Source organism: Cryptomeria japonica, chromosome 8 (genome assembly GCF_030272615.1).
Source record: "Cryptomeria japonica chromosome 8, Sugi_1.0, whole genome shotgun sequence".
Taxonomy (NCBI): Eukaryota; Viridiplantae; Streptophyta; class Pinopsida; order Cupressales; family Cupressaceae; genus Cryptomeria; species Cryptomeria japonica.
In genome coordinates this window covers 192,488,284-192,516,271 of record NC_081412.1, presented here as the reverse complement: position 1 = coordinate 192,516,271, position 27,988 = coordinate 192,488,284, and positions in this window count along the sequence as shown.

The window sequence follows — 27,988 nt, the reverse complement described above, 5'->3', positions numbered from 1 at the left end:
GATATTCTTTGGCATGTGAAGTGACTAGTAAGGGTATTCCACCGGAAGAGCAACAAAGTGCAAGTTTGAAGGAAAACCAGTTAGGGTATAACCAGCAGGGTTTGTGAACCGGTAGATGAACCCATTTGTGTGGTTAGTCAGTGATCTTGTCTGAACCGGCTTAGAAGACTCATCAAAGGTTGATGTAGACAAAGACACCACATGGAGTCCAAGTGTCAAACCAATGGACCATGCATTCTCAGTGAAGCAGGTGGTGACTCATTGATATTAATGTTGATAGTGTGTTTCACGGGTCGAGAGCTGAAGGGTGTGACTCGAGACTGATCAGAGGACAACGTGTTGGCAAATGCACACTCCAATGAGAAATTGTAGGTTATTGAAGGTATTGTCATTGATGGCAACCTTACAATCATGTGATACTAGAAAGCAGACACAGGCACCGACACCGGTAGAATCTACATAAGAGGCATTACAAGAAAGCAAAAGATTCAACAATAGTTTAAATATGGTTTTGGCAGATATTTTCTAGATTGCAACCCACCGGTTACAAAAATCTAGGCAGGAACCACACTCCACTAACAATGAATGACAACCTTTGCCATTGATGTCAAAGGGGGAGTAGTGTGATGAGAAAAATGATCAGAATAGGACATCATCATCTCAGGGGGAGCATACATTTTTGGGCACATAGTTTTGGTAAGACAAATTTTGGCAGATTCTTTTTGGACATCTTTTTGAACACTTTTTGATTTTTCTCATGAGTGTTGCCATCAATGCAAAAGGGGGAGATTGTTGGCAAATGCACACTCCAATGAGAAATTGTAGGTGATTGAATGTATTTTCATTGATGGCAACCTTACAATCATGTGATACCAGTAGGCAGACAAAGGCACCGCACCGACAGACTCTACACCGACATACAGTTCACCGACACCCAAAAGATTGATTACCAACACCTTGGCCAACAATAATTTTATATAAATGTATTTTTTAATTAATTGTAAAATCCTTTGTAAGCTGACATGGTGGATTGTAGATTATTTAGTGTGCGAAGTATGAAAAGAAGATAGTAGACCTAACATGCAAATTATTGGATAAGGGTTTATGTATGTAGCAGAGCTTAAACCGGTACTGAATCTAGCATAGCAGATGTTTATCTAAAGTAGTACAAGACATTGGATTAGTTTAATCCAATTTTGTAAGTCAGTGTGACTTCTTTTGTAATTGAGCAGTGAGCTCTAGGCACTTGGCCTTCTTGCATGTGCAGGCCCCTATTGTAAGTAGTAATATTGTCTTATTGGCCAATAAGCGAATATTGTGGGTCACAAATCCCATCGAGGTTTTTCCCACACCGGGTTTCCTCATTAAAATATTGTGTTATAGTGTGCTTTTCATGTTGTGGTTGTTGTTCTTATTAGCTGCATTATTTCTAGTTTACCGATACATAGTTTTAATATGCTTTTCATGTTATAAGTTAAGAAAATTATTATACTGGTCAGATACTGATTCACCCCCCCCCCCCTCTTAGTATCTTTGGGAATCCTAACATAGCAATCTGATTTGATGACTTAATGATCTAGGCCAAGTGTCTAGGTACTAATTAGGGTAGGCAAAGCTATTTGCATGATCGCTTCATAGGTGTTTGACAAGTGTAGACCAAAGGAGGTTCCCTATTTGCCAAATAAGGCAAACGTGTTCTAAATGCAATAGTATTAGTGAATTCTGATTGATCCATTGTAGCTGGTCAATCTCTGGATGGGGATTAAATTGGATTTGGTCTTCCTCAAGGTTGATGAAGAAACCTTAGCGCGCCAAAAGTTTGAATGTTGATCATGGCAGGAAAACTCAAGTATAAGTATGTTGACTCATGATTGAAGATGATTGATGGTGCAGCAAGCCGAGTGATGAAGGATAGAGAGTTAAAAATTAGAAGAGAGCCAATGAGTCTGTGAATTTTTTGAAGATTACCGTGACTAAGTGCTCGAGAGTGAAACGGTTAGAAGAGTGTAACCAATGAGGGTGAAGCAACTAGTAGACTGTCATCGAGTCTGATAGTGGTGTAAAATTGTGATTAGTGAACCGACAAATAAATTAGAGAAGAGTGATCCTACAGAGAAGAAACAAAGAAGATCAATGAAGGGGTTAAACTAGCAAGTGGAGCAACCAGCAAGCTAAGAACAAGTAGTGATTGGATAACAGTGAGCAAAGAGAAAAAGACCAGCAAAGTAGAAGTAGAGGCTAAACCGGTAAATTTGTTGTAGGAGATAAGGTTGCATCAGAGATTGACTTGTAGCGGGAGATAAGGTTGTAGCAGAGAAGTGAGCTAAGAACTGACAATGAGTTTGATAGAGGTGAACCAGTGGAGAGACTTGCATGAGAGTTACAAAGTTCTTTTGTAACAAGGAGATTACTTTTGTAATTGATTATGTTTTTTGTAGATCACTAAGTTGGAGCTCGGTGCAGGGGTTGGTGCTCCTTGGGTTGGTTCCCTAAAGCAAGAGTGGTACTCCTTGGGTTGGTGCCCTAAATTTTGTAACTCAGGTTTTCATTGTGAGGCTAGATTGGAGCAGTAGTCGCCAACAATATTTCTCACTGAGGTTTTTCCCATCTTGGGTTTCCCTCATACATCTTGTGTTATGAGATGTCCCTTTTATGTGTGGTTGCATTTGTGTTAACTTTCCATCTAATGGGTATTCCTTCTTTATGTTAGATTAGTTAACTAGTATATACACATAGGATAGAAAAGGGAAAAGATTTGGAAATCACTGATTCACCCCCCCTCTTAGTGGCATCTTGTGTTCAACAAAATATGCCTCCACCTTGAGACCTAAAACATCTAAGAAGTCAATAGGGAAAATTATAGTATATCAGGAGATTCATAGCACAATTGGCTAACAAATGCCACCCCTTCAAACATTTTCTTCACAATGGATTAATCTTCAAATGGAATGAATAGTGTCAGCAAGATTTCCAAAAGGTAAAGGACTATTTGTTATCTCCACTATTCTTTATGTCCCCTATTGAAGGAAAACCTTTCATATTGAACATATCATTAAAAACAATAGAATTAGGGTCTCTCTTAAAACAACACAATGAAGAAGGGAAACAAAGAGTTATATACTATATTAGTTGAACTATGGTTAGCTATGAATTGAAATATACCACTATTGAACATGCATGCCTGGCAGTTGTCTTTGCTACCCAAAAGCTAAGAAATTTCATGTTAAGTCACAAAATATTACTTGTAGCCAAGATAGAACCATTAAAGGATCTACTAAAAAAGGCAACACTCACATGATACCTTTCTAAGTAGGTTAACTTTCAATGAATTTGATATCTAGTATGTAGACCTCGAGGTTATAAAAGGACAAGTAGTAGTAGATAAACTCATAGAATATTCTATCGAAGATGATTATCCATTGCTATTTAATTTTCCAAATGATTCCATATTCAATAACACACCTACCACTTAATCACAACTATACTTTGATGGATTATTCACACAACATGGCTTGGGGGTAGGTATGATGTTTCTAGCTCCACAAGGGGATGCAATCCCTAAATCATAAAGAATTATATTTGAATGCACAAATAAAATTGTAAAGTATGAACTCTTAGGCACAAGGCTAATAATTACATTGCAATGGGATATCAATAATATATAAGTATATGGTGATTCTCAATTAGTCATTCGACAAGTAAATGATGAATATGAGACTAAAGATGAAAAACTTATTTTCTATAAGAATATGGTCGATTTGTATTAGACTAGGCTTGTTAAAATTACATTTAGTCAAGTGTCATGACTACAAAACAAACTACTAGATTACATGGCCACTATCACATCTATGCTTGATATCCCACATAACATTGAAACATGCAAGTTCTTAGTAAAACAACTATTGATTCCTACATTTTGAGATTCCACAATCTAAACTTTTATGTGAAATTGTTGGTCCTAATTCTCCTTGCTACCAAGATATATACTAATTAAAATCCCAAACATTGCCTCCCAACCTATCAAATAATCAATGTTGCTCCTATATCCATCAAGCTACTACATATGTTATTATTAGCGATACCCTTTATTGTCACTCTTTTGAGAAAACCCTCCTTAGGTGTCTTGATTTTGAAGAAGTGGAAATTGCTTTATGAGAAGTTCATGATCTCATGGTATTTGTGAGGGCCACTTCAATGGTTTAAGTTTTGCAAAGAAACTGAAAAAGAGCAAGATACTACTGGCCTACCATGGAACGAGAGACTCATGATTTTACAAAGAAGTGTTGGAAATGTCAAATTATTCAAGGAGATCGAATTCATGCACCAATGCAAGAACTTTGACTCAAGTCATATCTCCTTGGCACTTTTCTAAGTGGGGACTCAACCTCATAGGTAATATTTGCCCTAGCTCTACCAATGGTCATAAATTTGTTATCACTACAACAAAATACTTCACCAAATGAATTGAAGCCATTCCCATGACCTATATTACTCACACACAGATTTTCAACTTCATCTTGAATTATATTATATGCAAATATGGAGTCCCTTTGGCCATTGTCACTAATAATGCTTTTCCCTTCAAAAACCAATATTTTAGGTAACTCTATGAGAAGTTTCATATCCAACACTACTTTTCTTCTCCTTACTATCCATAGAGTAATGGTCAAGATGAGGAATCAAAAAAAACCATCATAAAAATCCTCAAGAAGACTATCAATGATGTTAGTTGCCACTGGCATGTGTAACTTAATCCCTACCTTATGGGTAGATCAAACTAGCATCCACACTCCTACTGGTGCTACCCCTTATTCCCTAGTCTATGGTACCAAATCCATTCTTCCAATTGAGGTTGACATTCCCTTATTGAGAGTCCCCTTGTGCTATATCATGAATGAAGAAGAATATAAAGTATCCATATAACATGAGCTAGAAATATTAGATGAGCAATGCCAAACTGCGTTAGTTCATCTACAAGAATATCAAAATTGTCTCCAAAGGAAATATAAAAAGAAATTCAAAGGTAGGAACTTTGAAGTTAGAGACTTGGTCATCAAGATGAATCCAAAGTATTAGCAAGAAAGGGAGAAGTTGGGCAAATTTGAGCCTAATTGGCTAGGTCCTTATGTAGTTACTGCAACTTACGAATCTGGGGCATATCATCTAGAAACATCAGAGGTAGAACCACTATCTGAAGCTATAAATAGAATATACCTCCACAAGTATTATTCTTGAGAGGATTCTGATCCTGAAAAAAAAAAGATCAAATAAAAATGAATATGATCCTAACAAAAGAACAAAAAATTGAATATGATCTTGAAAAAAAAGAACAAAAAAAATTGAATATGATCTTGAAAAAGGAAAAAAAAAGGTTGAATATGATCTTTGTGTATGCGCAAGATAGTGGTGGGCCAAACAAGCCCTTAAGTGGCAATGAAAATAAAAAAAATAGAGCTAGGTAACTTGACATAAAAATTTGAATAAGTTACCACTATTATTTCAAAAATATGTAAGAATCGAATTTGTAGCAAACTAAATGGAATTTCTAAGATACTATGTGCTTTCTAAAAAAAATATATCTATTTGACAAAAAAATTCAATTTCAATGTTGTAGTACTAAAATTTTAGGAAAAGGATAAGAATAAGGTCTTTGTCTGACCACCCTAACAACAATAAAATCATAAAAAAAATTTACAACATTTTAGATATAAGTAGAAGACTCATGTCTATATGTGACACATACTTTTTTGTATTTTTTTTTCAAATAAATAATTAATTATGATTTTCTTACTACAACTTTTTAAAAATATTAAAAACTTGTATGTCTGACCACCATAACTTGGTCAAAACTTTACAAAATTTATTTTTTACTTTTTTAATCCTATAGTATACGAAGCATAGAATGTGATGCATGTTTCGGATTGAAAAAATGTGATACTTTTTGAAAGTTATAGATATTTTTCAATCAGCCTATCAATCAAGACTTTAGTCAAGATATTGCCACTTTTTGGCCCCTCATATTCCTATATATACCCATTGAGAAAAAAACAAAACATTAATTAAAAAGAGATCTTGAATGTCAAGAAAAATAGTAAAGATAGATCATTTACCCACTAGTGTGAACTTGGAAATCAGGTGCATGAATCCTATTCACTTTCATGATATATTTTCCATCCATCCTTCAATCAACCCCTATTGTCCTACGTGGCCTTAAATTGGTCATTATTCATTGTCTTTCCTTAGCACAAATCAATTGAGTATATATGTCAAATTAGTTCTATTTGGTGATTATATATAGATTGATACAAATTAGGGACAATTCTCATATCATGGTCAATCAATGGAGTCCTTCTCGCTACAAGATTGGAGGATGATTCATGTACATAGCATAATGTCCTAAAAAAATCCCTAAAAATCACATTAAGTCTTGAAAAAATCAAAAAACATTGCAAAATGTCCTAAAAAGATTTAAAAACCCAAATAATTCATTGAATAATATTCAATCCAAAAATATTCAGAAAACATCTTGAAGAAATCTCCAAAGAAAAAAATTAACATGCACAAAGCCCTGAAAATTTCAAAATGATCAAATCTCCAAAAAAATCATTTTTCATTCCACCAATAAACTTATCCCTTGCAATAGACAAACATTTGAGCATACATAGACAAAAATCCCATAAAACAATGTGCTTAAAAATTCACCCAACAATAGACAAACTATCAATCAAATCAACAATCAGACATATGAACTTTTTGTATCAATTGACCTATCAATCAACACTATACAACTATCATTTTCTTTATAGATGGTGCAGTATACTTGAAAACAGATCGTGTCCATCTTAAATGGGGTACATCATTCCTAAAGTACACATCATGATCATCCTATACAATACAAACTATCAAACTTTGACAACAAGATCATAATAGTGTTGGCATTATGTGAACAAGTATGAGGACATAATGACATTGTGGTTGTCATTGATGTCAATATGATGAAGAAAAGAGAACCAGTATAACACTGTGAACTGACATATGTGCCAAAGTGAAGAGGTGTGTTTGTTCAAGGTGAACCAGCATATGGTAATGAGAACCGACACATGGAAGCGTTGTATGACTACCGATTGGTAGTCTCAACTTCAAGGTTTCTGGTTGAAGTGCTTCAATCCTATGTGGCTCAACCGGTGACTTTGTGTGATGAGTTAGCATTGTAATGAAGAACAGATAATGTTGCCACGTCAGCCTTGTGGGCATGAAGGATCTTGCATGAAGGAGATTGTTCCTATCTACCTCAAGAATGTGCGAAGTATGTAAACTATGATAACATGTGATGGGTTATCAACTGTCCTGAAATCAGTGGAAAACGAATGATGGAAATTAATGCAGTGTGCTCAATGGTCAGGATTGAACCATTTGAATTCCTTAACCTAACAAGTTTAGGGTTTAGGGTTTATGCTATCGACCTATCTATTTTCCCATAAGGTTGATGTTGTGATTATTTCTAGGGTTGTTGGCAAAAGTTGTGTGTGTGTATCCAAAAGAAGGGATACGTGAATCTTGCCAGACCAGAGGAGAGAAGTGATACCTGTAGAGTGTAAGTGCAGAAGGTGAAGAGGATCTTAAGTGGATCTGCCTTGGCATTGAGTGCTATTACTAGATCATTGTAATACCTGTTGATCTCTAACCACCTCAATAGTTGAGAAATCCCTTAATAGGGTAGCTTTAATCAACTTGCTATAAATCCTTTAATAGGGTGACTCAAAACCATTGAGTTTTTGAAATCCTCTAACAAGGTAACCTTTAACAGGGTTTAACCCTTAACCGGGTATTCTAGCCATCCCTTAATCGGGTGATCCCTAACAGGATCGGTTCCTAACAAAACCTATTGTATCAGCCTTTAACCAGATAAGGATCCTAACATAGCGGACTTCTAAAGAGTTCAAAAACAAGCTTGTGGGTATTCATCCCCACCATGGTTTTTCCTAGTTGGGTTTCCACTTGAAAAATATGTGTGTCATATGTGATGTCTTTTTCATGTGATGCTATGTTGTTTTCTGTTAAGTGGTGAATAATTTTGATCTAGTTTCTTATATGTATATCTTTGATGGTAGATTACCTGTTCAAACACTAGGATGAATGGAAATGAAGTATTAGATTGAATGAGAAGATAAGTATCAACCGGTTTATGCTTGTCTCAGTTATTCTGGGTTTTGCCGGTTGTACTCTATTTTAGGACCGGTGTTACTGTTTGTCTATCTATGCATAGTGTCTACTAACAAACCAGTTTAAGAGTGTGTTTTTGTCTATACTAATTCACCCCCCCTCTCAGTACCGGTTTGGTACTATTCATTCATCATTGAGTTATCAATTGGTATCAGAGTGTCCTCCAGGTCCTCTGTGTTATAAGCTTAACCGCTTGAGGTAAAGATCCCAATCAAATGATGAAGAGGGAAGGTCCAAAGTTTAATAGGGAAAACTTCAGTATATGGAAAGACAGGATGAAGATATACATCAGAAGCAAGGGTGCTCAACACTAGAGCTATGTTGAGAATGCGTATGTTGCCCCTACCGATACTCTCACCGATGACCAAAAGAGAGAGATACAGGAGAATGGGCAAGTCATGGAAGCCCTAATTAGTAGTTTATCTGAAATTGAGTTTATTGATGTCCAATATAAGGTAAATCCCAAAGAGGTATGGGATACTCTTGAAAATATCTATGGTGGTGATGAGAATGTAAACCAAGCTAAGGAAGAAATCCTTAGAGGGAAGTTTGAAGACATGCAAATGATTGAAGGTGAGACCATTCAATAGTATGGAATAACAATCAAAACCGTTGTTGGAGATATCAAAAGTGTAGGTGGTAAAATGGAAGATTCCACTATGGTAAGCAAAGTCCTGAGATCCCTATTGTCGGTCTATGCAATAAGCGTTGTTGCTATTCAAGAGTTGAGATCAATAGACAAGATTAAGGTATCCCTAGACTCCATCATTGCAAAGTTGATAGCCTATGAGATAAATAGTTTTGATGGCAGTGTTCAAAAGACTGAATTAGCTTTTAAAGCTTTTGTTGTACCATCCAGGAAAGGAAAAGAAGCTAGCACTAGTGGTGAACCAAGACAAAGCAGAGAAATGGATGATGAGGAGATTCTAATGGCATTTGAGGCTCTCCTTGTTAGGAAACTTCCTAAAGGAACTGGCAAATACAGAGGTAAGATACCTTTGAAATGCTTTTCTTGCAACTGGATAGGACATATTGCTGTAAACTATCCTAATGGTGACAACAAGGACAAATCGGAAAGGTTCAAGAAATTCAAAGGAGGAAACCAAAGAAACTATTTTGTGGCAGTTGATGAAGGTGTCATGGATGAGGAATCAAAGGATGAAGAAAATGAAGATATTGTGTTTGTTGCTGTCAAGGAAGATGTGTCAGACAAGAAGGCTCTTGTCTCTCGGTTTGATAATTCCAATGAGTGGATCATTGACAATGGCTGTTCTCACCATATGACTGGTGACTGGAGCAAGTTTCTATCCTTGGAAGAGTATGATGGTGGTGTGGTTCACTTTGGTAATGATGCACCATGCATGGTCAAAGGTAGAGGGCCCATCTCTCTTAATGGAAAGAATAGTGCTAACAATGTATATTGGGTTGATGGTCTCAGACACAACCTTGTGAGTGTTGCCCAGCTAAATGACAGTGGTCTCACTCTGGAATTCAAGAATGGAGTGTGTAGAATCAAAGGAAAGAATGGTGAATTGGTGGCCACTGGCATGCAAACCAAAGGTAACCTATTTCAGCTGAATGCAAATATAAGTACATGTCTTATGGCTAAATTTGATGATAGCTGGATATGGCATAGGAGACTCTACCATGTAAAATTTGATAACATTGTGAAGGCTAGTAAGATCAAGGCAGTTAGAGGGTTGTCGGTGCTAAGCAAACTAGATAATACCTTGTGCAGAGAATGTCAATTGGGGAAAATGTCCTCCTCAACCTTTAAAGGTAAATCTTTCACTGCTGAGAATTTGCTTGATCTTGTGTAGCCCTATGAAAACTAGGAGTGTGCAGGGTGATAGGTACCTCATGATTCTCACTGATGACTGCTCAAGAATGATGTGGGCCACATTCTTGAAAGATAAATCTAAAGCTTTTGTAAAGTTCAAATCTTTCAGAGCATTAGTAGAGAAGGAAAGCGGTAAAAGAATCAAGTGCCTGAGAACTGATCGAGGAGAATTCACTTCCGGTGAATTCAACAAGTATTGTGAAGAACATGGCATCAAAAGACAACTATTTTCCCCCTGGACTCCATAGCAGAATGGCCTAGTAGAGAGGAATAATTGGACTATGGTTGAAGTAGCTAGAACCATGTTGATTCAAGGAAAGGTAGCTCACACCTTTTGGAGAGAAGCGGTGAGCACTGTAGTCTACACAATGAACCAGGTACTCATCAAGAAAGGTAATGATAAAACTCCTTATGAGTATTCGACCGGTAAGACACCTATGGTTAGCTACTTTAGAGTGTTTGGTAGAAAATGTTACATCAAGAGGAGTGAACACCAGAGAAAATTTGATGCGAAATGTGATGAGGGAATATTCTTAGGGTATTCCACTAAGAGCAAAGCTCTCAAGTGTTTCAATAATAGGACTCGGAGAAACATGGAAAGCATCAATGTAAGAGTTGATGAAACCTCTAAGAAAACTAAGGAAACCGGTAGTAAGCAAGTGGCAAATGAACCGGTTGCAACCTTCTGGGAACCAGTTGTTAGTCAACCAAGTACCAGTAATAGTGTTCCTACACCGACAAATGTAGATGCTAATACTGATGGAGATGAGGATGAAATAGAAAAGTAAGAGGAATCTATCAAGACCATTCCTCGGTATGTCAAGCTGAATCATGATCCTAAGCAGATCATAGGAGATAAGGATGCATGAATCCTTACAAGAAGAAAGGTCAAAGAAAAATCATGTATGACCTCTGAATTTGAGCCTAAATCATTCAAAGAGGCACATAAAGATGAAGACTAGATCAAGGCAATGGAAGAGGAACTTGACCAGATAGAGAAAAATGGTACATGGTCTTTGGTACCCAGACCAGAGCATAAAAATGTCATTGGTACTAAATAGGTTTTCAGAAATAAGCTGAATGAGGATGGCACAGTGATTAGAAACAAAGCCAGATTGGTGTGCAAAGGATATGCCCAAGAAGAAGGAGAATACTATGGAGAAACCTTTTCTCTTGTAGCTAGATTGGAAGGAGTTCGTATGCTTCTTGCATATGCAGCTTTTAAAGGTTTCAAAGTATATCAAATGGATGTAAAATTTGCATTCCTAAATGGTGTACTTGAAGAGGAGGTGTATATAGAGAAACCAGATGGGTTTACCCTATCTGAAGATAGTGACATGGTATGTAGGCTATATAAAACCTTATATGGTCTAAAGCAGGCACCTAGAGCTTGGTAAGAACATCTGCATTCCCATCTTGTGAAGATTGGATTTGAGAGAACACGTGAAGATAGCAATATCTACTTGAAGTTTGAAGGAGATCAGATCTTGATCTGTGAGGTATTTGTTGATGACATTATCTTTGGTGGAGATGACAAGATGAGTCATGACTTTGTAGATGAGATGAAGAAAGAGTTTGAGATGTCACTCATAGGGGAGATTAAGTTCTTCATTGGACTACAGATCCAGTAGATGAAAGATGGAATCTTTATCACTCATTCCAAGTATGTCAAAGAGGTGTTGAAGACCTTTGGCATGGAAGATAGCAAACCAGTTGGTACACCTATGGTGACCAGTTGTAAACTATCCAAAGAGGATGACTTAGCATTGGTTGATGAGAAGGAATATTGATCAATGATTGGTAAGTTGCATTATGTAGTGCATAGCAGACCAAATACTGCACATGTAGTTGGCATTACTACAAGGTTCTAGGAAAGCCCAAGAGAATCCCACCTGGTTGCAATCAAGCGGATTCTTAGGTGTCTGAAAGGAACTGTTGACTATGGATTGTGGTATCCATATAGCAAGGATTTCAACTTGAAAGTATACACAGATGCTGATTGCATAGGTAATGTAGATGACCGGAAAAGCACAACCAGTGGTGCATTCTTTCTCAGTGGTAGGCCGGTCTCATGGATGAGCAAGAAGCAGAGTTGTATCTCTCAGTCTACAGTGGAAGAAGAGTATGTTGCAGCTTTCATGAATTGCACTCAGACAATTTGGATGAAGCATGTATTAAATGGCTTCAAAGTTCCTGTATTTGAACTGGTAAGTATATTTTGTGACAATAATAGTGCAATTAATATCTCCAAGAATCTGGTTTTACATTCTATAACCAAACACTTTGAGCTCAAGTATCATTTTTTGAGGGAAAAGGTTCAGAACAAAGAGATTGCACTGGAACATGTTTCCATTAAGGAGCAATTAGCAGACATATTCACCAAGCCTCTCCCAAAGTCTACATTTATGTACTTAAGAGGTGAATTAGGGGTGTTGCCCCTTCAGGAGTTAAACTAAAGCGATATGCTCCACATCAGTCAAGTATTGCATAGTCAAATTTTTCTTCAAGATTGATGTGTTGAAGGATGCTACTCCTCAGGGGGAGCATCATAATGGAACAGGGAAGCTTGTGCCTCCACTTTGGCATTGTTATCAAAGGGGGAGAAGATGTGAAGCAGAGAAGATCGTTGTAGAAATTGGGGGAGAAGATGTGAAGCAGAGAGATATCTTTGTATATTGCCATCAATGCCAAAGGGGGAGATTGTTGGCATTATGTGAACTAGTATGAGGACATAATGACATTGTGGTTGTCATTGATGTCAATATGATGAAGAGAAGAGAATCAATATAACACTATGAACTGACATATGTGCCATAGTGAAGCAGTGTGTTTGTTCAAGGTGAACCGACATATGGTTATGGGAACTGACACATGGAAGCATTGTATGACTACCGGTTGGTAGTCTCAACTTTAGGGTTTCTGGTTGAAGTACTTCAAGCTTGTGTGGCTCAACCAGTGACTTTGTGTGATGAGTTAGCATTGTAATGAAGAATAGATCATGTTGCCATGTTAGCCTTGTGCATGTGAAGGATCTTGCATGAAGGAGATTGTTCCTATCTACCTCAGGAATGTGCGAAGTCTATAAACTATGATAATGTGTGATGGGTTATCAGCCACCATGAAATCGGTGGAAAATGAATGATGGAGATTAATGCAATGTGCTCAATGATCAGGATTGAACCATTTGAATTCCTTAACGTAACAAGTTTAGGGTTTAGGGTTTATGCTACCGACCTATATATTTTCCTATAAGGTCGATGTTGTGATTCTTTCTAGGGTTGCTGGAAAACATTATGTGTGTGTATCCAAAAGAAGGGATACATGATTCTTGCTAGACCAGAGGAGAGAAGTGATACCTGTAGAGTGTAAGTACAGAAGGTGAAGAAGAGTTTAGGTGGATCTTCATTGGCATTGAGTGCTGTTACCAGATCATTGTAATACCTGTTGATCTCTAACCACCTCAATAGTTGAGAAATCCCTTAACAGGGTAGCTTTAACTAGCTTGTTGTAAATCCTTTAATAGGGTGACTCAGAACCATTGAGTTCTTGAAATCCTCTAACAAGGTAACCTTTAACAGGGTTTAACCCTTAACCAGGTATTCTAGCCATCCCTTAACCGAGTGATCCCTAATAGGATCATTTCCTAACAGAACCTCTTTTATCAGTCTTTAACCAGACAAGGCTCCTAATAGAGCAGACTTCTAAAGAGTTCAAAAACAAGCTTGTAGGTATTCATCCCCACCATGGTTTTTCCCAGTTAGGTTTCCATGTGAAAAATATGTATGTCATATGTGATGTCTTTTTCATGTGATGCTATGTTGTTTTCTATTAAACGGTGAATAATGTTGATCTAATTGCTTATATGTATATCTTTGATGGTAGATTACCTATTCAAGCACTAGGATGAAATGGAAATGAAGTATTAGATTAAATGAGAAGATAAGTGTCAACCGGTTTATGCTTGTCTCAGTTATTCTGGGTTTTGCCAGTTGTACTGTATTTTAGGACTGGTGTTACTATTTGTCTATCTATGCACAGTGTCTAATAACAAACCAGTTTAAGAGTGTGTTTTTGTCTGTACTGATTCACCCCCCCCCTCTTAGTATCAGTTTGGTACTATTCATTCACCATTGAGTTATCAAAGGGTTGTTAACTCGCTTGGTCTAATAAGTCTTATCGTTCATTGATTTATCTTTGATCATCTTCCTATGCTATTAAGGGATATCCACGAGTGATTAGAGTGGCCAGGATGGTTCATGATCTTTTTTCTTTTGTCTTCTAGTTGTGGGATGTTTTCATGACATTCTGAAACAAGTATGTTTTGGGTGTTTGTGTTGGTACATTCACTTTAAAGTGACTATCACACATGCCTTGACCCTTGACATACACACCCAAATTTTTTGAATAGATTGGAACATTCCTTGTTTGCAACATGTCTATTTTTTTGCAAAATGATTGCATTATCATTCTGACCTCATATGTCATGACACAATGTATCCATTTGCCAAAATAAATTACACTCTCTATTACTAATGGTAAATTTATGAAAGTAGTGATTCATCACTACTAACTCTGTCTCCATCTTATTGGAATCAATGAACACTCAATTGGGGGGGGGGGGGTGAATCAGTGTTCTATGATTCACAAATTTATTAAACTGATTCTTAAACCACCAAATGCATAAAAATGAAATTAAAGTGTAGAAACATAAACCAATCAACTACAAAACTATAACACCATATTTTTTACATGGAAACCCAAAAAGGGAAAAACCATGGTGGGATTTGAACCCACAATATTATTATACTTTTATCAATAGTGATAATATTATGAAAAGGGGATTGCACTTGCATTCAAGCACACTACCTAGAGCTCACTACTCAAATAAAAAAGAGGGAAACAACCCCGGAGGACTCACTATCCTACAAATGATTAAAAAAAATTACAATAGTGTCTGAACTGAAGAATAGCATCTACTAATGCCAAAAAAAAATTTCAGTTAGGCTCAAGAGGTCTTCTACCATTGTTTCATCTCTCTACTCTGTTTTGTTGCTCTGTCATATACTAGAGCACTAAAAACTTCAATCACATTCACCAAACTTTGCATGTTTTCTCATACAAACTTCTCACACTTGTACCATCTCATAAAATGCTCAAATGAATTGATATTATATATCCACATCAACAAAATAAATTAATTCCCATGTCATCTTCCAGAAATCACATAACTTGCAACATGAAACATGCAATAAACAAGTTGGCTCAATCCATCCACAAATCCATATGCGGACCCAAAAAAATTGATAACAAGAAACACACATGTCGGCCCAATCTCCTTGAACTTGACAACAACCATCCAAATCATCCCAAAGATTCTGGATCACACGTTACATCAAAATAGCTTTGTTCTTCCTGAATAACTGGATACCAGACCTTCAATCTCATTCATGAATCAACACCAGATACTAGGATTATAGAATAAACTGCCTCGAACCTTAAATCATATTCCTCTATTAACGCAACTAGGGTTATGCAACCAAAATCAAGATTTGCACAATATATTCACTCTATCGAATACTCTATTCAACCTTCCAGACTTATGCCTCATGAATAATACAACTTCCGGTAAATCAAATCTACATATACTGGATATGACTTCTGAACTGATTTTTCATCAATAAGAACTCCTTAACATATCTCATGGACCAATATTTATCGAAATAGTGTCTCTTGCCAACAATCTCTTCCTCTGTCATTGATGACAACACTGTAAAAAATTACACTATCAAAACTGTTTGCCATACTTTAAAATTTCAAAACTCAAATTTCTCCAAGACTCAATAGGCTCCCCCTGAGAATATACACCATGTTTCACTTCACTCTCTTCCCCTTTGACATCAATGAAAAAGGTGGATATCTGGCAAAATTTATATACAGGAGTGTACATAGTTTTTACAAAAATTTCTTTTAGACATAACAAGTGGTCATCTCAAACCTTCTTCAAACTCTCCAAAATATTGATCAGACCACTGGAAATATTGGTGTGCATCTCTACTCATCTATGATCTATAGGAATGCTCTTGTTTAGAGAATTCATTGCATTTTGCTTACTGCTAATCAATGAATCTATAGAGGGAGTTATAAGACTTCTTACTTCTCCCACTCTTCCCATAATTATATATCCTTTTTCTAATTTAAACTCTTAATATTATGAAGTATAGCCATAACTTGAGCTTCAAAATTGCTAATAGTGATTGATTGGGGTGCATAGGATTGAGATATGCTAGCTAACTACCCTTCACACTCTTTTATTTTTCTTGTCGATATCAGTAGTAAACTTTGGAAAAATTAGACATGACTTATATATTTGACCACCTTCATCTAATGCATCTTGTATGTTCTTCATAGAAGTTATCAAATTGACTCTATCTCCTTCAATCATCTTGAAAATTGTCCTTAATCTCATAGATTAAAATTGAGTCAAAAATTTAGCATCTACTTGTTTCTCCAAAGACACAAAATGAGATTTTACTGCATTAAGCATGCTTTGAAGATTACCGGATGGAATATCAGTTGTATCTAGTTTGAATGATGGCAAAATTTTCTCTAACACATTTTTCTCCATGGAGATCACCTCTTTATCTTCAGAGTGATACTTGAGTAAGTCCTCACTCACCTTAGCTTCCACGAGAGTTGTTAGCTTCAGTGCATGAACCAGAGATGGAGAACTAAGATCAATAGGTCCTTGAGTGATATTATTAGAGTCAGTGACAATTATTTTCTTTTGTTTGCTACAGTATCTCTTTCCACTATCAGTGGAGCCTAATCATCCTTCTCTTCTCCTTTCTCCTTCTCTACCACCTCTGCACTTGCAACTTTCATGGTATCTTCTTCCTTCTCAGCGTCAACCTCTCCCTTTCCTTGATCAACTTCTCCAATCTCCTCAACTACCTTTTAATAGTTAACCTCTATCACTAGAGGATTTTGTTTAGCTTCACCAGAGTAATTAACCTTAGTAATATCAGTATCATCTGCAACTATGGTTTGTTGATTTTCCCACTCGAATGGAATGGCTTTCTTAGTTGACTGACCTTTCTAGACACCAAAAATTGTTGTATGCACTTCCAAAATGGAGGTATCTTCATGTGAGTGCTCTTCTGGTTGGGTGTCATCTTTTGTCAGATTAACCTCATATCTGTTCTCTTTCAAAATTTGTTTCAAAATTTCTTCATTCTCTCTAGTCACTTCATCTTTTTTTTTGAGCATGATTTTATCAACAATTTTTTTTCTTTTGAATCTATCTTTTGAAATCTTGAATGATTTATCAACTTTAGCCTTAGAAATTACCGAAGACAAATTGACTAATACATGTTCTTTTATTCTCTCATCTACTAAGTTGGATGTATGCCTCATGGCATCCAAAGTATCATATAGGCTCTTGGGTATCATAGATGATAACTATATTAATGCTTTACTGTATATATTCATATATTGTACAACAACTTCCTCTATAGTTCTTTGATCATTATTATCACACTTCTCATAATAAATAGATACATTCTTCAAATTTCCTTCCTTTACGACTTCAACAATTATTTCAATTAATGGAAACATAATAGTATAAGTACCTTCTATCTTGTCAAACTTTAGAGCTTCATCCAACTCAAACTTAGGCTTTCAGCTTGATCTGGGTCTACCAGATGACTCAACATTAATTCTTTGTTTCTTGCTTGACCGGGCTTCACCGGATTGAGGCTTCTTCACTATCCTAGCATAGGTAAAAATGTCTTCTTCACCTCTCTTACTACTTCATCAAACTCTATGTCTACATCTTCAGGAGTGGCTAAAACATATTCCCTTTTAGAATTCCCCTTCTTTCTCTTCTCTACTCCACCAATTGACTTGGCTTGTGGCCTAGGTGGAGAAACAGGGTTTTGTGCACCAAAGGTATGTGCTAACTTGGTTTTCCTTGGCTTGGTTTTCTTGGGAGGAGTGGAGACCATTTTTATCTTCTTAGGCTTTACCATGTCCTCCTCTTTCAGAATGTTCTGTTCGCTAGCCCTTTGAACGAATTCCATTTTTATTCTCATTTATTTTGCAAGCTCTTCAACTTGTTTTTTGATCTTCCTCTTTCTTCCAGGCTCAATGAATTTCTTGTGTAGGCCTTGATTTTTCTCCTTATAAGTGTCAAACCTTTCTTCTTTCTCATCTACCAGGTTACTTAGAATATGTTGTGCATAAGCATTAAGAGTGTTTCCATCCACTTCATACCCATGGGCATGATCCATACAGTTCTTGGTTATACTACCTCCATATGCTATTAGTCTTTGTCTACCTTAAAGCATATGGTATCTTCATAGTTTTTTATAATGCCCTTTGGAATCCTTTCTCTCCTTTGTATCATATCCAGAAATGATTTGAAATAACCCCACAAATAAGATTTGTGTGCTACTACACCACCCAATCCTTGTAAACCTTCTTTAATTTGAACTGTCACTGGTTTAGCATAAGCCCACTATACTTTTCCTATGCCGAGGATTTCATTAAAAAATTAAAATGCCAAACAAACAATCAAAGAACCAAACTTAAAAATATGTTTCTTATCTTGTTTAATCTTCTTTAGATTACAAATTAATTCACTATGAAGCACTCCACACAGATCATATCTCTTTTCCTCCTTGAGCATCTAATAGGCTGCATATATTGTAGTACCAAATACTATTTTTTTTTCTACTAGACTGGTACACCTTGTATCATGTCACCATTGACACAATCTCACATAATATTCAATGATATCACCTATTATCATTGACTTGTTATCATGCTGGGATCTGGTTACTTCTATCACAATTGTGTTCATGACATGTCTCAAACCGAGGATCTCAACGGTTGCATTTAAACAGGCTATACTTCAAAGCAAGCAGGACCCTTGAAGATGCAGGGAGGCCATCTAAAGACACACTCCTAGGCGAGACTGAACAGTGCCCGACTAGAAAGGGTTAAGTTGCAGAGGTCTTGGAGAGGAGGGAAGGTCAGAGGATGACGCACCCTTTGGAGGAGTTAAGGGGTGAGTGGAGGACCATTTGTGTGAAGGAGGAGCTTCCACCAATCTAGACAAGGTGGCAAGAGCATCAAACCAACACTGTGACCCTGGTAGGCCTAAAAACCCTCTTTAAAACCCTTAAAAACCTTAAAATCCACCTAGGGCAGTGTACGGACTCTTGGAGGCCCAAAACTAGAAAAAACCTTGAGCCCTTGCCAAATGAATAGTAGGTCTTTTGGGAAGTTTCACAAGCATGTGCATCATTTGCAAGAGGGAGCCTTAAAGGACCGGATAGGAGGCCTAGTTGGTCACAATCCTTGTAGCCCTATTTTGTAGGTAAAACACAAAATAGAGAAATCGGTAAGGGGTTGTAATATTGAAACCTCTTGGGGGCACATTAATGGGTGGAAAACCATTTGTTAGACTTGACCTATCCTTGCTAGGACCTAGGAAAGTGTGGAACAAGCCAAACCCTTATTAGCCTAAGTAAGGGTTCTTTGAATCTCAAGAGTAGGTAAGACCTTAGGAGTAGTTTTTCAAGTTGTTGGTGGGTGGATTAGGCAAGGTTAGGGGATTCCAGAAGTAGGGGAAGTCCTAGAGACCCTAGAGGGTGGTTAGAGCACCTGGTGATCCAAGAAAAGGATCCAAGACCATAGACTAGGCTAGTCTATCCCAAACCCCATTCCATCAGATTGGTACCAGAACAAGTTAAAGATTTAGTGGACCATGTATGTCTCTGTATTCTAGTGAATCAGTAGGAGAAAGCACAATGGTCACTAATGCAGAGCTAGCTAGGGAGGTAGAAAAGCAGAAGGAGAATAATAGACTCCTTGAAGAAGCTATGAGTGAGATAAGGGATAAGATGCAAGAAGTGGTGGATTAGAGGACACAAGGACCTTGCGGTGAAGACACCAAGGATAAAGGCAAGAAAACTATAGATATAGATGACATTATACCTAAACTAGATCCCTTGTTTAGTGAAGAACCTTTTGTAAAGGCTATTAAGGCCTTGAACACTAAAGCTTTTGAAGGATTGCCACATTTCAGTGGAAGGATGGATATTGACACTGTCATGGAATGGATTGAGGGTATGGAGAACCACTTTGAGAGTGAAGGAGTGATAGAGGTTCAAAAGGTTATGGTTGCCAAATCAATATTAAGGGGAGTAGCTTTGACATGGTGGAAGTACCTGTGAGATGAGAGAGTTAACATGGGGAAGCTACCTATTGCCAATTGGAAGGCCATCATGAGTAAGATCAAGGAGAACTACTTACCAGAGGATTATGAAGTCCAACTTCATAAGAAGAGATAGGGATTGAAGCAAAATGACCTTGATGTGACCTCCTACACCGAAGAGTTTCAAAAGCTTTATCTTAGATCCAAAGTCCAAGAAGATGAATCTATCAAGGTGGCTACGTATTTGAGGGGCCCAAAGTGGAACATTCAAGAGGAGATAATCCTATGGACTCATACTACTTTCCAAAAATGTTATTAGCTTGCTGCCAAGGTGGAAGAGAGGAACACAAGGAAAGGAGACTCCAATAACAGGGGTAGAGGTAGAGGTAGAGATCAAATGAATCACTGAGGTGGTAACCAAAGCAAGGCAAGTGAGCAAAGCAACCAAGGAGAAGCCAAGTTGACTGAACATAGTAGTGAAACCAATCCTAGAGGAGGCCATTCTAGAGGAAGAGGGGCACAAGTGTGTCCAAGTAGGGGTAGAGGTATCAGCAGGGGTAACTCCTACTTGCAACCATGAAATGTTACAACTGTGGACAATTGGGACACTTGGCCTATAGATGCCTTGACAAGCTTACATCATCAAATAGTGGAAAGAGGATTTCTTATGCACATGAAGACACATCAAGCAGCAAGATACCTGAGGTGGACCATATTGAATTAGAGATTGGAGAAAATCTGATGTTCAATAGGGTCTTGATAAGAAAGCCAGTTAAGAATGAGCCTAAGCATAGGAGAGCATTGTTTAGGTTGAGATGCAAGATCCTTGGTAAAGTTTGCAAGGTGATAGTTGATTCAGGGTCAACTAGTAACATAATATCAAAGCAAGCAACCAAGTAGATGAAACTCACAAGTATACCCCACACTAACCCATATAAGGTGACATGGTTGAATCAAGAGCAGAGTGTGTTAGTCAATGAACAGACTTGGGTAGAGTTTTCTATTGGAGGATACAAGGATAAGATCCTTTGTTATGTGTTACCCATGGATGCTTGTCACCTATTGCTAGGTAGACCCTGGAAATATGATAGGAAGGTGATCTATGATGGAGAGGAGAACTCAATTTCCTTCAAGAAGGACACTAAAACCTTTAAGATTCAGTCTTTGATAGAGAATGAAGAGGGAACCTCAAGAACACCTAGTGTCTTATTGGCTACTGGTAAAGAGTTCTTACACTTGCTACATGAAGAGGAGATTGTAAGGTGTGCTATCTTTGTGAAGCCAAAGGAGGAGGTAGACAAGTTGCAGGCAGAGGTACCCAAGGAGGTGAAGCAAATGTTGCAAGAGTATAAGGACAAAGTGAGTGATGGAGCACCTACAACACTCCCACCAAGAAGATCTATAAGCCATCAAATAGAATTTGTTCTTGGTACATCCCTACCTAATAAAGCCACATATAAGGTCACACCTGACCAAAATAACGAGGTGACAAGGCAATTGCAAGAGTTGTTGGAACAAGGATTGATCAAGAAGAGCATCAACCCATGTGCAATCCCGCTAGTGCTAGCATCAAAGAAGGGAGCCAAGTGGAGACTTTGCACTGATTCAAGGGAGTCAATAGGATCACCATCAGGTATAGGTTTCCTATTCCTAGAATAGAGGATTTGATGGACTATTTAGGAGGTGCTAAGTATTTTACCAAGTTGGACCTTAAAAGTGGTTATCACAAGATTAGAATTAAGGACGGTGATGAGTGGAAGACTACTTTCAAGACCATAGAGGGATTGTATGAATGGCTTGTGATGCCATTTGGACTCACCAATGCCCCAAGCACCTTCATGAGGTTGATGAATGAGGTGTTAAAGGATTTCACAAGCAGGTTTGTGGTGGTGTAGCTAAATGACATTCTCATCTATAGTAGAACCAGAGAGGAGCACCTTGAGCATTTGAGATTAGTCTTAGAGAGGTTGCATGAAGAGAAGTGTGACTTCTTGAAGCAAGAGCTGGTCTACCTAGGATTTGTGGTGTCTAAGGGAACCTTGAAGATGGATCCAACCAAAATGGAGGCAATCTTGAATTGGCCTGCCCCTAGAACAGGGACTGAAGTTAGGAGTTTCCATGGTTTAGCGCATCCCTGTAGAAAGTTTGTGAGGAACTTCAGTGGCATATATGCACTAGTCCTTGAAACTATAAAAGGAGGCCTTAAAACCAAGTTCCTATGGAATGAGCGGGCTGATAAAGCATTCCAATTGTTGAAGTAGGAAGTAGCCACAAAACCTATCCTACTCTTACCTACTTTTGACAGGCTATTCACATTGGAGTGTGATGCAAGTGGAATCGCAGTAGGGGGTGTATTGAGTCAAGAGGGTAGACCTGTGGCATTTTTTAGTGAGAAGCTCAATGAAGCAAAGAAGAAGTACTTAGCCTATGACCTATAGTTGTATGCATTAGTGCAGTCTCTCAAGAAATGGAGGCATTACCTACTTCCAAAGGAATTTGTGGTGTTCACAGACAACCAAGCTTTGAGTTACATTAACACTCAAGAGAAGCTTAGAAATAGACATCTGAAATGGATGGAATACCTCCAATCCTTCACCTTCACCATCAAGCATAAAAAGGGGCAACTCAATAAGGTGGCAGATGCTTTAAGCAGGAAGTTGTTGATAGTTCAAGAGTTACAATTACAGAGCATAGGAATAGAAGGTTTCAAGGACCTCTATGAAGGAGATGAAGACTTCTCATCAACCTAGAAGGTTTGCATGGAGTTTGAAAACCATTTCCATGGTGAGTATGCAGATTACACTCTTCAAAATGGTCTCTTGTTCAAAGGTAATCAGTTATGTGTGCCTAGAGGATCTATGAGGGAAAACCTCATCCAAGAAAAACACAATGGTAGTTTAAGTGGACACTTTGGGATCAACAAAACCTTGGATCTAGTACAAAGGTACTACAATTGGCCCAAGTTTCCAAGTGATGTGAAGGGGTATGTGGAGCAATGTGGTGTGTGTCAAAGGGAAAAAGGAGGATCCAGTAATGTAGTTCTCTATCAGCCATTACCGATCCCTAATAGGCCTTGGGAATGTGTAAGCATGGACTTTGTAGTAGGACTTCCCAAGACAAAGATAGGTTTGAGCAACATCTATGTTGTAGTAGATAGATTTTCCAAGATGAGCCATTTCATTCCATGTAGGACTACACATGATGCTAGCTATGTTGCACATCTCTTCTTTAAGGAGATTATGAGGATTTGTGGACTCCCTCTAAGCATTGTTTCAGAAAAGGACAACAAGTTCATGGGCCATTTTTGGCAAACATTATGGAGGAGACTTGGAACTAACCTCTCATTTAGCTCATCTTACCATCCACAAATTGATGGTCAAACTAAAGTCATCAATAGGGTGTTAGGCAATTTTTTGAGGTGTTTAACTAAGGAGTATGGACATACACGAGATCTACTCATTCCACAAGTAGAGTATGCATATAATGACAGTGTAAATAGCACCATTGGAAGAAGTCCTTTTGAGGTTGTCTATTGTAGACATCCAAGAGGAGTGTGTGAACTCAGGGAACTTGGTTCCATGGAGCTGAAGAGTGGGCAAGTAGAGGACTTCACTCAAACCATTAAGGAAGTCCAAGAGCAAGTCAAGAAATCCATCCTTGAATCCACTCAAAAACTAAAGGCCAAAGTGGATGAGAAAAGGAGAGAGGTTCAATTCAAGGTGGGTGACTATGTGATGGTCCATTTGAGAAAAGCTAGGATGCAAAGTGGCAAGCCTACTAAACTGCAAATGAAGAGGGTAGGACCTTGTAAAATTCTATCAAAATATGGTGAGAATGCCTACAAGGTTGATCTTCCTTCAAACTTAGCCATTTCACCAGTCTTCAATGCTGCTGATATAATCATGTACAAGGGTTGATGCAGAGTACACAACTGAAGGTGTGAGACCAAACTCAAAAACCTTCTAGGGTTCAAAGAGGTGACTCCAAAGGTACAACCAACCACACACACACTTGATGTTGGTTACAAAGGTACTCCTAAACCTGTCTAAAAGCTTGCACTAAACCAAATCTACTCACCAAGACAAATGCAACTTTGATCCAATTTTGACTTCAGGGCTTCAATCCCTCAATAGGCCACAAAATGGGAAAATGACTCAAATGACTTCTCTAATCAGAAAAATAAATGGGGACACTTCATTTGAACCTAGAAAATCATGAATCCACCTTTGGTTTGATTCTACAAACCCTCCAACTCAAATTGCCCACTTTGACCTATTAAGCCACTAGGTCTCAAAAATGCAAATCGGGTGATACCAAAAGATTTTTCCAAGGGACCTAATGCTATTTTAATGGTTTTGACACCTCCTTGTGGTTACTAAACATACTTCAAAAGGGCAGATCCCCACAGCATTCCTGCAACCCCCAGATCTCAACAAGTCTCACAAGCCTAATTGGCCAAATTGGCTTGGAACACTTGGAAACTAAGGAAGTTGGGTGCATACTATGAGGGAAGTGGTTTTAGAAGGTCTTCCCACCTCCTAGGAACACACTTCAATGGTTTAGAACCAGGTCTTGGGTCATTCTCTTCAAAAACTATCTCCATTCATCATGTGCCAGGCTGAATACATGAAGATATTCAGCCTATTGCTGGACCAAACACCCTCTTTCCTTGTTTTCCAGACTTTGACACTTAGGACTCTTAAAATAAATCCTCATACCTTGCAAACCCCAGAAAATTATAAATTTTCAATGTAGGGATTGCAAGATATCAAACATTTTGTGTTAAAAACCTCAAAACCCCAGGTTCACGGGTTACAGTCAGAAAAAATGCAATAACTTTCACCACACAGCACCAAATTGGATCAAATCACCACCAAATGAAAGGTTATTCAGTCCTCCACACAATCATGGCATTATATCTTCCGTACCAATCCGTACAAGGCCGTACAAAACACGTTTTCTCAGAAAATCTGTGTTTTATTGCAGCAAATTGGTCTTTTTACATCACAAAACCTTCTAACCTCTTGGATTTCAAAGGGAAAACCTCAAATAGACCTCCACATGCCCAACTAACTGATCTCCAATAGTTAGAGGCGTTCAAACTACCCTACAACCAATTTTGGAAAAGTTGTCATGCAACTTTGACAATTTTTTTGACAACTTTGCAACTTTTTGACAACTTTGCAAAAGGACCTAAAATGATCAATCTAATGTCTTTTAATCATTGGAGTGGGTCTAAAATGACTTCCACCTACTTCCTAAACAATTCCCAAGACCTAAATCGTGAAAAGAGTTTTGAGTGCAAATGAGGGGTCCTAGTGGACTAAGAGCATTCTAGGCTTATAAAATGGCCTTAGAACATCTTGACCACACATATAGGCCCAAAACAACATGGATGCTCAATTTTCATCCTTATTACAATGCAAAACATGAAAAACTCAATAAAATGCATAAACCTTAATAATTTTGACTTCCTAGGTCCTGTGCCCTGCACCATACACCCACTGTCAAACTGAACTCAAGTCTCTTGAGTTAGGAATGCTGTCAAATGTGAAACCTGATTTCTCAATGTCTACCCTTCTCATCCAAGTGGCATCCTCCTGAGGTTTGTTAAGCCACTTCACCAAATAATCATAATATATATGCCTCCTAGTGTGTTTATTCACCCGGGTATCCAAAATGCACTCAATCTGATTGGGAGATGAAGGGATCAGGTCCTGAAGTGTCTGATTAGTTTGGTGTGCATCTACAATAGTCTGAGAATCATTTCCTTTGTAAGGATATAGGTCTGAAACATTGAAGATAGGAGATAAGGCAATGCCCTCTGGAAGACTGATTTTGTATGCATTCTCTCCACATTTCTTGAGCACTTTACAAGGCCCAATCTTCTTCATGAGTAGCTTGGTGTGTTTACCTGTAGGGAGCCTCTCCTTCTTCAGATGGACCATGACCAAATCACCTTCTTTAAACTGTAAATCTCTCCTTTTCTTATCAGCATTCAGTTTGTACTTTTGAGAGGTGGAGAGTAGTTTTTGTTTCACTTGCTCATGGACATCTTTCATGACTTGAACAAAGTCTTCAGCCAAAGCACTATTGTTGTCCATCCCTTTTACGTCTCTCAATTCCAAAATACCCCTTGGATGAGTGCCATACACAATTTGGAAAGGAGATAGGCCGGTACTCCTATTAACAGTGTCATTGTAAGAGAATTCTACCTGAGCCAATATAGAATCCCAGCTAGCACCCTGCTCCTTTGTGAGGCATCTTAGGAGGTTGCCAAGAGACCTATTGATTACCTCAGTTTGTCCATTAGATTAAGGGTGATAGGTAGAAGATAAAGACAGGTTTGTGCCTAGTCTCTTCCAAAGTGTCCTCCAAAAGTGACCTATGAACTTGGGGTCTCTATCTGAGATGATGGATAAAGGTAAACCATGTAACCTAACTATTTCCTTGAAGAAAAGACCTGCTATGTGTGAGGCATCATGTGTGGTCTTGCATGGGATGAAATGGGCCATTTTGGAGAACCTATCAACCACTACAAAGATACTATCATGCCCATTCTTGGTCCTAGGTAAACCAAGTACAAAGTCCATGCTGATGGAGTCCCAAGGCTTTGAGGGGATGGGTAGAGGAGTGTATAGACCTGCATTTGATGTGTGACCCTTTGCCCTTTGACAGATTTGACAAGTTTCAACAAATTTCCTTACATCGGTTGGCAACCTTGGCCAAAAATAATACCTCCTAACCAACTCTAGGGTCTTATCAATACCAAAGTGACCTGACATGCTGCCACAATGCTTTTCCTTGATTATATTCTCTCTAACAGACCCCCTTGGAATGCACAACATGCTGCCCTTAAAAAGATATCCATCTTGTATCAAATAATCAGAAAAATCAGAATTATACCTCCCTGTCATGGCTTGGCAAGCTTGGTACGGTTCTTTGAAGTCTTCATCCTCTTCATACTGATCCTTAATGGCATGAATACCTGTACTTTCCAATTGAATGGTTTGCACAATCAGATTTCTCCTACTTAGTGCATCAGCCACCTTATTTACCACTCCTTTCTTGTGCTTTATTGAGAAAGTGTAGGCTTGGATGTACTCCATCCACTTGATATGTTTGTGATTCAACTTTTGCTGCCTGTTCAAAAAGCTGAGAGCATGATTATCAATAAAAACAATAAATTCTTTTGGTAACAAATAGTGCCTCCATTTCCTTAATGATTGAACCATAGCATATAACTCTAGGTCATAGGTGGAATAGTTTTGTTTTGCTTCATTTAGCTTCTCACTAAAGAAAGCTACAGGTCTTCCATCTTGACTCAAGACTCCCCCAACAGCCCTCTTACTTGCATCACATTCTACTACAAAGACCTTCTCAAAATCAGGAAGTACTAGGACCGGTTGTTCTGATATTTTCCTCTTTAACAACTCAAAGGCTTGATTGGCTTCCTTTGTCCATACAAACACACATTTCTTGCCCCCCTTTATGGTGTCAATAAGTGGAGCACAAATACCACTAAACCCCTTAATAAACTTTCTATAAAAGCTGCATAACCCATGGAAACTTCTTACCTCAGAGGTGGTAGTAGGGGTAGGCCAATTGAGAATGGCTTCCACCTTGCTTGGGTCCATTTTAAGGCTGCCCTTAGAGATGACAAACCTGAAGAATATCAATTCTTCCTGCAAGAAAACACATTTTTC